Below are 12,720 nucleotides of genomic sequence, written 5' to 3'. Positions count from 1 at the left end.
AGTATGATAACCTCAGTTTTATGTGAATTTAAAAGTAGGAAATTGGAAATAGATAAAGCTGGGTGTCATCTGCATAGCAATGTAAATATATGCTATGCTTTCTCCTAATATCCTAACATCCGTATATTTGCATTTTTTCACCCAGCTCTAGGTAGCTTATTGGAAAAAAAAATGTTGTAACAACAGCTGTCCTCTTGTTGCTATAAGTACAGTGAATGAGGTACCCAAGTAACCTATTAGTAAATGAAGAAATCGCTGTACGCATGCCTGTCTTAACAACTGTCTAACATCCGATCTATGATCTACAAACTTGTATTTCTTTGTGTATTTCTAGGGACCTGATTAAATTCAGTGCTGGGTTTGAGGTTGTTCAGATGTGTTGGTTTCATTGTCAGAATCTTTTCTGCTCAGCAATAAATGGGTAAATCTTTTATATCATAATCAAAGGCAGATGTATGCTGATGTCCCAGTTCAGATAGTGTTGTGGCTACTGCAACCCCTAGGCTGCAGTGAATAGTATGTGGACGATTCATGGAGCAGGTGTTGTCTGATAAAAATCCGGATTAGACTTTTGTTTCTGGGGTAAAAAGAAGGTAAAAAAGAAATTGAATTTCTTGGCAATAATTTCATGGTTCAGACTTTTAAGGTCTAAACGACATTAGCTGTTTAAGGAACAGTTTTTTCTCTTGGTGTAGCCCTTTAGACATTGAGATGGGGAAAATGTATTTCAGAGAAATGAAATAAAAAAATGCATTTGTATTATGAGATTACTATTAATTTAGCCATTGTGTGTGTTTACTTACAGATGCTTTTATTCTGGAAAGCAGTTTCTAAAACCCACCCACGTGTTTATCCCACACCACTTTGAGCTTACATAACCCTGAGACAGAACCACACAAACAAATGAAAAAAGTCTCCAATAGAAAAAAAGCAAATCAAACAAATCAAGCTGATTAACAATAACAAATCAGAAGATTGAATGAGAATGTTGGAAACAACTATTATATACTGCTTTGCATCATTGTGTAGGTTTGTAATTTCATGCATTGTGTTTCAATAAATTATATATATAAAAATGATTTTAATCCATTGTATGTAACTTATATAATATCATAATATACATATTAATATGTATCATCAGAAGGACAACTTATTATCTGTAAAAGTTTCATTTATGATCCGAACCCTCTGATTTGTGAGCCAGCAAACACAACCTTATTGTCATAATGTGTTTGTGTTAACTTGTTTTTCCAGGATGACCATATGCATGGGTTTACATGCTTGGTGGTATAAGAAGTTTGAGTGAACCAAAGTGTATCCGACTGAAGTTAGGTGCCGTACATGATGTGTAATGCTGTGGTTTATATTTAGAGACAGCTGTAGAAGATAAGAATTCTTATTTCAGCAGTTGTAGATGTGGGGCTGTGAAACTACGATGTGGTTACTAGGCAGATACAAGCCCCTGTGATTATACTCAACAAAGCATTACTAAGGTGGTTTTGCTTGGAATTTTCCACTAAATATCTGCCTCAAAAGTCACACGTGCACTTTTGTTGAGTAAACCCAGTATATTACAAGCTTGATTATTGGCTCTTTGGCATGAGTAATGCTAAATTAAGTGAAAGGTGGATTCATAGTGAAAATTTCTATCTTCATATAGGCTAACAACAAGCTTTCTTTTGTGGTGTAACAGCTTCAACAGCAAAACCCGGGTGTAGTTTGAGATGTATACACAGTGAAGTACATAACCATCAAAGTGTGAGGTTTTGTGTTTGAAGGCTCCATGAATGACATTTTAAAAATGTTGGCTGTACTGAAAATACTCAGACCCCATGATTAATAGATATCTGTTGAGGAAATATTTCCTTGTCGTGTTTCGGTGAAGAATCGGGCACGATTGATCCTTTGATCTTGCTTGATGCTTCACAGAGGAGAACCAGTTCTCAGGTTTAAACCACATCCAGGTTCCTGCCTCCCTCCTCCCCCCTGCAGCAAGCTTTCATCAAACCACTGAGACTAGCACGCTAACTGAAACCACATTAAAGCAATTAGAAGTCTTATCAGAAATGCTACGCTTAATGACCAAACCAAACAAAAACCCTGAAAGACTCAAAGCAAACATTGTGGAATGAACCCCATCCGCTGTATCTGTAAATCTATCTCTTTCTGAGCTCCAGCCAAACTAAATAGAGATCCTGAGACAAGGACACAAGAGCAGACACAAGAGCAGACACACACGCAGACGTATGGGCACGGACACACTCATGCTCAGATCTGGTCTTCTCTGTTGCTTGCTGAACGATGTCCTGTGGGATGCGGAGAAGGCAGAGCGGGGCTTGAGCTCCTCCGCTGCTCCTTTGTTTACACTGATGGTTTCCAGATGCTAGGTAGTGATCGGAGCGCTACGGAACGCCGGGGAGCAGCCCAGCAGTTTAGGGTCTGTGCCAACAAGCTAGGATTAAGGCAGCTTTAACTTTGATACTTGAAAAAATCACAGCTTTGTTTTGTAATAATTTTGCAGTTGTTTCCAATGGATGACAGAGTTTTTCTTATAAAACTTAATTATGAATGATTATAAATTATTCCTTTGCATGTGGCAGTCATAAATGTACATGCTGTTGTCTTCACTGAATTGGGTGGGGTGGGGGGGTGGGTGGAGACATGCAACATACAATGACGTCTTAGGTCATTAAGTGTAATTATTAGTCACAATATGTACACTTGGATTAATTGCATCTGACTGTAATTAACATATTTGTTTTACTCGGTAATTTGACTGCATGTTTCTTTAAACAGGCTCCAGCCAGGCGTTTCTTCTGATGCTGATTGCAAAGAGAGATTTTGCACCCTATAATTTTCCTCTACTTGTTTTTCTGGGGCAGCCTGAGTATATTGTCTGTATTCTATGTTGCCTTATTCGGGGAGGGGGGGGTGGATTGTTTTCATAAACAGAGGTGCATTGTGCCCGAGGGAGGGCAAATTTATCACTTAAACACCTGTTCCTCCCGTCACTTTGAGCCACTTTTCCTTACAGGCATTATAAAGAGACAGCTGCACCAGCAAAGGAGCGAGAGAGAGGTGAGAAAGATTGCGGGGGGGGGAGAGAAAGAGAGAGAGAGAGGGAGAGATGCACGGAAAACAGTGGCTGTATTTAGAGCTTGTAGTGCATGGTGGGATTGATAAACAGTTCCCATAATGCACCTGACTGAGGTTCTGGCATGAAGTTGCGGCTGTTTAGTCCAGCAGCGGAAACAGCCAATAAAAAAATGCTTGTTCTGTGTGCAGTGGGACACAGCTGAGGTGGGGACAGTGTCATTCTTGTGAGAGTCTTGGAGCAGTGGCCATCTGCACGCCCTCACTTGGCTCTGAGTTCTGACTGACATGGTGACGACTGCATCCTTAGATCTTTATTCTTTAGTTGCTGTGATGTTAGACAATGCGGGTAGTGATGGTCGAAGCAGATGAAATGGTTTAACTAAGACATGGGGAAGTGAGACGAGTCAAAGAGTGCCGCTCTGATTTCCTTCTTTGTTTTTCTAGGTACATGTGGATAGAAATACCACTTAAGAAAATGCAGCGTGTGAAAGTATGAAGCTTTAACTGAATAGTTTCCATGTTTCACATATGACTTGCTTTGATGTGGTCAGCCCAAACCAAATGGTGCAAAAACACTGTTTTGTCAGAATTATTTTCACCCGAGGAACCCGACAAATGTTTTGTTTTTCTTCCTCTTCTGGTGTGGTTTTTACAAACAACCTTAGGCTCTTCCTTTTAAATGTGAATGGGAAGCTTATGTTATGAATCACTGACCTGTCTGCATCTCGGGGATCGTTTTAACTTTGTGGTGTGTTAATGGTATCATCAAATCATACCAAAGAATCTCACACAATGAACTTCCTTGAAAGGGAGAGACTTAGCTTTGTTTGTTTGCTTCTATGTTTTAAGATTTATGTTAGATAATCATTACCTATTAAAAACAATAGCTGATAACTTGAGATGCACCAACTGTGAAATTACAGTACTGTGCAAAATTCTTTAGACTCATTTCTTTATATTTTGCTTGGAAAGTTAAAAACAGGCGGAGCAGTTGATTGAAACATATGCAGACATAATTGTAAATACAGTATATTAAACAACATAGATGGAGATGGAAGCAAAATATAAAGAAATAAGGGGTCACTTGTCACAGTTGCACTGTATTTGCTGTATTACTGAAAATGAAGTGCATTTGAGCAGATCTAAATTCAGAAATAGAGTTCTTACACATTTTTCCAAATTTGTTTTCTCAACTAAATCTCCTTCACTAAAGCCTGATTGATATATCAGTGAGGCCAATATATCAGCCGATATTAGCTATTTCACAATATATTAGAATTGAGATTTATGACGACTGATAAATATAAATTTAAGAAGTAAAGAAGAAATGGAAGAAACCCTTTAACCATGTTACAAATATTGATGTTGCATAGTTTGTCCACCAGGGGGCACTCTGCAACGTCCTTCTTGGGAACACACGTTTGGAACGCCACTAATAGCCCTTTTCCACAAGCGCCTACTCAGTTTGGCTCGACTCGACTCAGGTTTTAGGGTTTACTTTTTTAGTACCTGCTCTATCGGGGTTCCAAGCGAGCTGAGTCTCTGTTTTGTTGTTTGTGTCGCGTAAAAATGACGTCACATTGACGGGGTACTCAAATGTAATGGAAAACGACCAAAAGTGAGTAGAGTCAAGATGACCTGAGTCGATCCGAGAAGCTACTAGTGGAAGCGAGGCTAAATACAACAACCACATCTGAGAATAAACAAGTCATTCTGGATATAAAACAAGATTACTTTTAAATTGGATTGCCTTGTCATAGTAAGGACTCATAGTTTGCTGCTTATAACAAATATTTGGGATGTCAGTTTCTGTTTTGTGCGTCTGGAAAAAAACAATATCGGCCCATATGTAGGCTTTTTAATGCACTAAATATCAGTATCGGTCACAGTAGAATCTGTCAGACTTTTTATGTTGCTGAAGTGAAGAATAAACTTGTTCACTTGTCTTGTTCACATATAAAGGAATTTGCTCGTTGTCACCTATCACTTTTTACAAACAGTTGGTCACTGGTTGTTATTTCAGGTTATGGCTGTTTTGTAACCTTCCTTCATACTTCCCACCCTGCCATATGTCGTACAGCAGTATTTTTTGCTCTTAAGTATCTCAGTTCAGTTGAAACTAGTTTAACTCAGTGCCCTTTTTGCTTTGCTTTAATGAATATTTCACCTGCCATTCAAACTGCTGAATTTTGATATTTTGTGGTCTCTCGTTGCTCGCTGCTATAGTTTCTTACTGTCTAGTTAAGCCGTTGTCTGCGGACTGATAATATAGGAAATCCAACTCAAGGTTAATGTCTCCTCCAATATGTTGAGAAAGTACGAAATCGCCACAACCTTGAAAGGAGACGTCTTTAGCATGATTCCTTTTTATGTTTGGTTTGGAAAGGACGTCTAATATTAAGTCTGGTGTCTGTCCACTCCCCATTGCTCTCAGCAAGGAATGTAAAATCAACACGAATGCAAGGTCAACTTTAGGCTTCAGACGGTGGTCAGGACCACATTTTTCCAGCGGTCAGTAATATAAGACATCTTTTAGAGATTTACAATGGATCAGAATTTCAGGATGGTTTTGTGGCAAAATGGTATTCAAACTGCAATTTCAGAGTCAGATGCCTGGGCTGCATACCTCTCTCCATTTCACGGTATTACCTGATTTACCCAGAAATTTTAAGACGTCTCATTAAATGTAGTCTAGACTGTGATTTCTTACTTAAAAACACCTCTTAAAATGCAGCAATCTGCCTGTAATTGTGCATCAGATCCATAATATTGTTCTCTCTGTTCAACTAACGTGTGTGGAAGTGGCAGCACATTGGCGCAGCGGTTAGCACTGTCACCTCACAGCAACAGGGTTTGAACCACCTGACCTTTCAGTGTGGAGTCTGGATGTTCTTGTATGTGTCTGCATGTCCTCCCGTATTCTACATCCATGCATGTTAGGTTAATTAGACACTATAAATTGGCCTAAGCTGTGTTAGCCCTGTGAGGGACCTATGTCTTCTAGTATAGGCTTTACCCTCCACGCCCCCAAATTGGATATGTGTCTAACAAAATGAATGTACGTGTCTTTAAAAATCATAAAATCAGCTCACCCCCTGAGAATTCTCTCTGCATTTCTCCACACGATAACAAGTCAAGTCCACCATAGTTTTGGCCAGCGCTACAGTGGTTAGTTAACGCCGTTTTGTCCCCCCCATCTCTCTCTCGCCCTCTCTCAGTCACAGAAATGTATGGCCTAATTGAAAGCAGAGGAGCAATTTTACGACAGCCCTCAGTGTTTCTCATGTTGCCCTTGCGGAGACCATCTGCTTTGGATTTAGATTTCCACCCTCCTTCTCCTCCTCCTCCGCTCCTTCTCTCAGTTTTTTCTTCCGTTTTTCCACCCTCCTTTGAGGGACTGAATTGAGGGTCTCTCCAAAAGATCATGGGGCTTGTGGTTATTTGTCCACTTTCCTTCTTTTCCATCAAGTTTTTTTTTGACCAGCAGGTTTTCAGGAGACAGAGGCCGCTTCGAATTCAACTGTGACGTCAGCTCCGGTGCTGATCTCGGTCTCTTGCGTGCCATTTTTTGTCTCCCTCTTTGTTTTACTGTGTCTTGCACAGCTCTGTTTATTCCATTTAATGCACTTTGTGTGCTCATTAATTCTGTGATATTAGCCAAAGAATGATCTGTGCTCTTGTAGCAGAGCGAAACACTTGAGTGGGAGTAATGCAGGAAACCGAGACTTTCCAGTTACGTCTCGAGAGTGTATGAAAACCTGTGTGTGTGGAATTTGCCGAGAGTGTGTGTGTCTGTGCCGGAGTGTTAAAGGGAACAAGAAGAGGAAAAAGCATTAAATTAGGGCTTGCTTGTGCCTGTGTGTGGCCATGTTTTGTGTCAGAGAAAGTGGGTATCACGTGTGCATGCTTGGTTTAACAGTTCAATGACCCATAATGTGTATGCGTGCGTGTGTGTGTGTGTATATGTGCTCTGATCTGGACAAGAGGAGGATATGGTAAACTAGCTGTTGTTATGGAGCATCGCTGCCTTGTCTAAGTCCACTGTCTTACACACACACACACACACACACACACACACACACACACACACACACACACACACACACACACACACACACACACACACACTGACCCTTATCTCAACACACAGGGCTATAGCCTTGTGGACTTAAACAAACACTAAGTAATATGACAAACACTGCTTGCAGCCTCCTAGCACGGATCCCCATAGGCCCATTTGCCGTTTCAAGCCCTTGTTTCCACTTGACGGACACCTAAAATGTTCTAAATTGGTCAGATATGTCCATTTAGCTTTTAGCTTGTCACAAGCTTGAATGGTTTCAACTGTAGAGAGCAACGGAAAACAAAACACATCCTTCTGTGCAGGCTCATCTCCAGAGCGTTGCATGGTGTGATGACGCAATTCCATTAAATTAGTCATTGTATTGTGTCTGTTGTGGACAGTTTGTAAATGTTGTTTTAAAAGATTATTTTCCTGGAAATGAAGCTTAACTAAAACATTTTTGCTCAGTCATTAGTGTTTACATCTGTGAAAACCGATGTAAATAGAAGGACAGGTCCTGTATGTATGGAAGAAACACAGCGCCTAATTCATTAATTAAACTCGTTCTTCGTCTAAGACCACCATGAGAGGCGGGCGAGTTACAATGGACTGACAGCAGCTGACCACAATGTGAGTAATACTCAGATTTATGACTTCATATGTCCAAATAAATTCTGCAGTACTTTGCAGTTGCACAAAACTGAATTTCAGACTGTGTGGAAGGCAGATGTGATGAGAAATTGGTTCATTCACTGCTTTTTCACTCACTTTTTCCTCTTTTATCAACTTGATGTCCATATTGTTGGACAGACGCAAGTTTCTTTGGTCATTTATTTGTGTGTAATTAATTTTCTCATGAGAGGCTGAAAGGCAGAAGAAAACAAAAGCACTGAGATTTGAAGGACAGAGCTGATTGGTTTGCAGAAGGAAGGCAAGAAAATGATTGGACCAGAGTATTGACTACAGAATTAAGTTTGACAGTGTGGGCAAGTGGAAGTCATGTAAAGAATATGCTTCATCATATACAAAACAAAAACAAGCTTTTCTTCATTGCAAAGTATTATTTTTGTAAATGATGTCTGGAAGTCACAGGATCTACTCTGTCACTGGAAATAGGTACAGAATATGAACTGAAAATGAGCTGCTATACACTTGCCTTCACCTACCAAACAAAATGTTAGCACGTGGCTTTGAGTGTGCGTGCGACTATTTGCCTTTGCTGTTGTGCACGTGATGCACATGCACGAGAATGCTGATAAATTGGCTAATTCTTGACTGACTGATCCATCAGTGCATCGATTTTATTGTACACAGGTCCAAAACTAATAATTTTATTACAGATTTTTATTCATATTAATTAGGGCTGTGCGATATGACCAAAATCTCATATCCCCGATATAAGACATTTATCGTCCTGACAACGATATAAATCACAAAAATGTAATATTTTCTGTAAATTCTGTGAATCTCGGGCAAGTCGACTTGCTTGAACTTTTTCCACCAGGGCGTCCTGTACCTGGAGTCGACTGTTTTAACCGATGCATGAAACGATATTTTTAGCCATAGGTTGTAACGGCCTCCATTTTCTTTGTATTTATTACATGGTGTGCTGTCTCAACAGGATCTTGAGCTTTATTGTGAAAGGTTTACGTGGAAAACAAACAAGCGGACAGCGGAGCCACGCGATGGTTTTACCATCATTGTTGCTAACAGGCGCTTGTCCGTCCATAGTGTGGTATAAGAGAAAGAGAGAACTTATTAATAAAGCCACTACAGTAACCATCGAAACAATGATTTTTTTTTGCTGTAAACAGTTTATTTTACGACACCACGAAACAAACTATAGCGTAATAGGAAATGGTAGACGTTTTTATATCGTCATCCGATATATATCGAACAGCCCTAATATTAATTAAATACTATTTTATTTAACCTAAAAAATGTAATATAGTCAAAACAGACAAACTTTATTTATCAGGGACTTGTTAATATTGAACAAAAATTGCGATATCATACCTTTTTTTAAAAGCAGTCTATATGGATATATATATATGATATAAATCAAATCACTATTTCTGTCAAGCTTAAAGATTCATTGTTTTCTCCTAAGTGAAGACTTAAGGTTAATTTTTATTTAAATAATATTTATTTTCAGTGTGTGTACTGTAGAGCATTACACAACAGTGTTTTATAGACATAACAGAGACATTAGCGATTAGCACTGTAACGTCACAGCCCTGAGTTTGACTCCATCACCTGGCCGGGGCCTACCGCTATAATCTTATGATTTTTTTTGTATAGATAGATTTTTTTGGAAACAATCCCACAAATAGACAAAAATACGTAGGTATTACCTGCCTTTGTGTGGACATGCTTCCAACATCATTTACAGTGCATGCTTTGCTGCTTCTTTGTCTGTTTTTAAATAGCCAAAATATGTCCACACCACCAAATTCCTCAGACCCTTCTCTTCAGCAGTGTCCTTGTCTTATGAGCTGTTGTGTTCAGTAAGTTTTTCTTAACATTTTCTGTTGTTTGCCTTTTATAACACACCTAACCTACTGGTGTGCATGGCTGAAGTAGCCCAACCATTAGCACATATGCTGTTCCCCCTTGACAGGATGCCAGTACTTCACAGGACAAACACCTCCGGCCTGTTTAGGACAAAGCTAACAAGCACGTTTTTGGTCTGTTGGAGGAAAAACACACAGGCATAGAGAGAACAAGCATACTCTGCACAGAAAGGACCTCAGGCGACCATTAGATTCAAAGAAGAATCCATCGAGATGATGTGTGGCGCTTGCTATCAGCAAAGACTTCAGATCTTGATTTTGTAGAGACAAAAATGAAATTGACATAAAATGATTGTCAACAAATGAATGTAATTATTATTTGGTTTCTATATTCTATGTGCATAATACAAGCATCTACACAATGATTGCGAAAAGAGTTTGAGCTAATCTGAGATGGCTCAGCTGCAGACAGAGAGCGCGATGTGCAGCCAAAGGTCAAAGCCGGGCCCTGGAAGCAGCATGGAGCAAGAGAGGAATGGTCATGAGGAGGATGAGTGCTGTTTCTGTCCTGCTGAGATCTGGCTACAGTGTTAGTGAGACTTTCTTTTTCTAACAAACAGCTGCACGAGGAAATTACCACTGATTATGTTCAGATTTCTAAATAAATCTGAATAACAAGGGGGTAAGGTAGAACCTCCTGGGCAGTACACCCGGTACACTGATGATTTTGTTTTTAAACTCAGAATAGTCAGTCGTATTTTGTTGCGTGTGATAACGGTCAGTCTTGCCACAGCTGGTTCTTGTGCTTTAAAATTAATTTTTAGTGTAAGAATGGCAGCCTGTTTATAGCTGGATTATATAACAGCTAGCTCATTTGGAGGACAGCGTTCAAACAAAATGTTGCCATGGCATTGTCTTCAAGATTGCCCATCGATTGCATCAAGACAACGCTGTCACTGTATAGCGAATGGTGTGGTGCGAGCCAGCAGAAGTCAGATTTTCCAGCTTGCATGCTGTCACAGTGGGAGATGCAAAGCTGACAGTGGCTTTGAGGTCATGCTGTTGAGGGGCCCGATTGAAGCACAGCCGCCATTACTTAGTATTGGCTCGCTGCTGCTGATGCAAAGTGCTGACGTCTGTTTGGAGAAGCCACATGCTCCTGATTAAAGTTCTTATTACTCATACATGGGCTAGGACAAAATAAGTGAAAACCAGGAATACTGATTGTACCCCCTCCTCCTCTCATTCTTGGTACCCCTTACCCCCCCTACCATCTATTCCAGAATCTGCAAGCAATGTCTAAGTTATGATGAAAACAATCTGCAGTCGCAGGGAATCAAGAGTGGACTGGACAGGTCTGATTTCAAGTAAAAGGCGCAGCCTTTCCTAACTTCCTGGAAAGCTGCCAGCAGTTTCATGCTTTGCGTGAGGCTTACTTCTGCCTGTTGGGTCAGACTTTCATGAAAAAACTTATTTTTTAGGTTTTAAATAAAATAAAGGACTTCCTTGGTATTCTATTTACAGTGTTTACTTCCCAAAATGAAGATATTTGTTTACCCAGATAGCCCACTCCCAGCCTGATGATGACTATCACTTGTTCTGGGATGAGTCTTCATTTTTATTTCAGTAATGGAGCTTTAAATTGATAATGACAAGTTCTGACAAAGTTACTAATCAGCATACATGTGGGTTTCTTCTGGCAAATGTCTCGCAGTCATTGCAGACATGCTTCTAGAGGAAAAATTTGTCTGTTTTCCCATTGCTGCTATAGTGGCTTAAATAAAGTTGCCAACATGAAGTCATAGAGGCGGCTCCCCGAGAAAGAACTGCCCTCGGGCTTGCGCTTTTTCATGGCTGACTGACTGTTCGTAATCATCTCCCTCACGAGAATCGTTGGGAGTAATTTAACACAGATGTAATGAAAGTTAATGTCAATTACAAGACCACAAACTGTGCCAAAACTGTTTGTAGGAGTGTCCTGTGTGATGAAGGTGAAAATATTTTAGCACAACAAGAATGGACACACCCTGCTGTCATCTCACCATCTCTTATTATCTATCCATCTTCTGGACTGAAAGAAAAAAAACTGCATTTCTATTTCATATAAATTTTTAACTACATAAAGATATGAACTGTATATTAAAGATGAGCAATGTAAACCTGCAATATATCTAATGCACAGCAGGGGGCTACTCTTATGGTTGCAAAGAAGTCCAGCTGTGCACAGAGCATAACCCTACTTGTAACTTGAATTATCTCCTCAGTAAACACTTGAACAAATTTATGGTCGTTGCTACTTTCAAGTTCTATTACACGCAAGAAGATGTTTGTTTAGTTTACCTACAGAGTATGGAAAAAAAGTGATGCAGTGTGCAAAAACCTGGCTAAAGTCCAGTTTCTTTTTCTTTTTTTTGCCACTTATTTTATCTGTCTTTGCTTATTTTCTATGAATTTTTAACTTGAAGATGTCAAGTGATGTCCGTTCTTTGAATTATTGTGGTTTAGCAACCAAACCACTGATTGAGGACAATCCACACAGAGTGGAAAGCTTGCCAGCATCACTGAGGCCTTTTGTTTTGGTTCGTAAACATATTTTTCCCACAAGCGTTTCCATTTCTTCGTGCATTTCCTCATGACTGTTTTGATAGTTTCATAAAACTCCAGGAATTTGCTGACATTAGTGAGTCCTTATCTTCATGCTACGATTACTATTCCTTATATTGAGAAGATGATTGTTATTCTCTCAGGTTAGGTGTGCACGTCAGGTTACGCCAAAAGTTGTTGCATTTACGACGCTGACGCATAATTCCCCTTTAACGAGGTACGTTTCGCTGGCCAACTGACCGGGTCGCACCCCTCTGCATGCGTAGCTGCTCTGTGCAGGCGTTTTCCCCTCGCAGCAGAGAAATTTGCTGGATGAGGCTCTGGGGAGAATAATGTGCTGATTATTCTTATCAGAAACTGTTTAATAAACTACATTTTTCAGACATAGTTTTAAAACACAGTGTCATTGGTTGGACGCTGTTGTGTGTGTTATATTTGGATGGT

The 12,720-nt window shown here is 39.8% G+C and overlaps 1 protein-coding gene across 1 annotated transcript in view; it reads left to right on the top strand.

Annotated features, from left to right (window-relative positions):
* The window catches only part of zcchc24 (zinc finger, CCHC domain containing 24), a 39,954-nt gene that overhangs the window by 16,283 nt on the left and 10,951 nt on the right, over nt 1-12,720 (top strand). The window lies entirely within an intron of this gene.

This window comes from Neolamprologus multifasciatus, chromosome 13 (genome assembly GCF_963576455.1).
Source record: "Neolamprologus multifasciatus chromosome 13, fNeoMul1.2, whole genome shotgun sequence".
NCBI classification, from domain to species: Eukaryota; Metazoa; Chordata; class Actinopteri; order Cichliformes; family Cichlidae; genus Neolamprologus; species Neolamprologus multifasciatus.
This window is presented reverse-complemented; position numbering and strand designations above follow the sequence as displayed.